Source organism: Amphimedon queenslandica, unplaced genomic scaffold (genome assembly GCF_000090795.2).
Source record: "Amphimedon queenslandica unplaced genomic scaffold, v1.1 AMPQUscaffold_4304_Cont23715, whole genome shotgun sequence".
In the NCBI taxonomy this organism is placed as follows: Eukaryota; Metazoa; Porifera; class Demospongiae; order Haplosclerida; family Niphatidae; genus Amphimedon; species Amphimedon queenslandica.
In genome coordinates, this window is record NW_003555382.1 from 1 (window position 1) to 1,510 (window position 1,510).

General features: G+C 33.1%; 1 long non-coding RNA gene across 1 annotated transcript; it reads left to right on the forward strand.

Annotated features, from left to right (window-relative positions):
- The first annotated feature begins 57 nt into the window (after nt 1-57).
- On the forward strand, nt 58-521 carry LOC109592685 (uncharacterized). The gene is made up of 2 exons (XR_002190495.1): nt 58-180; nt 251-521. It is a non-coding gene; the product is annotated as an uncharacterized LOC109592685 (long non-coding RNA).
- Nucleotides 522-1,510: the final 989 nt, after the last annotated feature.

Genomic DNA, 1,510 nt, shown 5'->3' on the forward strand with positions numbered 1-1,510 from the left:
ACATCAACAAGCATAGATGATAGTTACTTACATGTATACTCTCTCTTCTATCCCTCCCTCCCTTTTCCTCTCTCTACTCTACATAGGATGATAGATCAGCTGTCAGATCTCTATGTTATTCATCCACTGGGCTCCAACTTGCTAGTGGTCACTCAAGAGGCTCCCTACAACTTTGGAAAGGTAAGATAATATTTTCATTCTGCAAGCTAGCTCTTATGCTTATGTACAATTTTTGTCTCTTTCTCTGTAGTGTTTGGAAATGAATCAAATTGAACCATTATTGTAAATTATAATTATTAATTATTATTATTAATTATTGTCTTGTCACTTATTTTTTTCTGTTTCTTTATGTAAGGATCTTCTCCTATTACTGCCCTTTCTATTTCTTTCCCTTCATTGTTATTCTTATCACAGAACCAACACACACATGCACACTCCAGTGACACTGAGTGAATAAATGTTTCAATTTTTAAGTTTTGTATGATAATATTGTGATGATAGGAAAATTTTACACAAATTAATGAATACTTAAGGTGCGCGAAGCGCCTGAAAAATTTTCAACTTCACTTATATTTATAGTGGGTATAGTAGGTGTGGTCAAATGATTTTACCTGTAGGCTTTGGCGTATTATTCCACCATTTCATTGCATTATGCTATTCTCTAGTGCTTCAGATATATGCCATTATGCTTAGAATATTGTTATCAAAATTATTTTTTGTAATAAAGAATTGTTACTTATCACACATAACACTGTAACATCAAGGAACATTGTATATAGTCTCCAAGAGAGTCACTTTGCTTGGAGCTAAATGGGCAGCCATATTAACCTTAACATCCAGTGAGTGAAGTCACATGGTTGAAGTTAACGGACTATTCCGGAATAATGCTTAATTTCTAGTGTGCTCAATATTATGCTGGCCTAATATGCTCAAGCCTTACCTGCACCATAGATATTAGAGTACACATGTGACAATATGTTATCATTTGATTTAATTTAATTTAATAAAAGTTTTACAGGACACACACACAGAGAATTGAGACAAAAAATAACAAATTAAGGCACAAAAGATAGTTGTCCTGAAGGAAGGCCAAGAACTGATCTTGCCCCCAGTAAACAAATACAAAAAGGATAAATAAATGAAATGAAAAAAAAAATCAGAAATGAGAAGAGAAATAATATATAAATCAGAGTAAAAAGATATGCTAAATAAATTGAAAAGATATATTAAAGATGATTGAGTATCGATTTTTTAAAGACCAAGTTCTTCAAAAAAATTTATTGGACCCTTAAAATTGTGCATGTCAAAGATTCAATGGCAATATTATGAAAAGTGAAAACGTAAATACGTAATAGGCTTATGGACACTCCCTGTTCAAAATGGCCTCTAAAGCAAGTCGACAGCGAGGAAAGACGTCGAAGTCTCAAGGATCAAGCACTTCCACCATCATAAATGCTCCCACAGTGGTCCAGCGTTCTGTTATTAGTCAACTCTTTGTTATTTTCAAAGT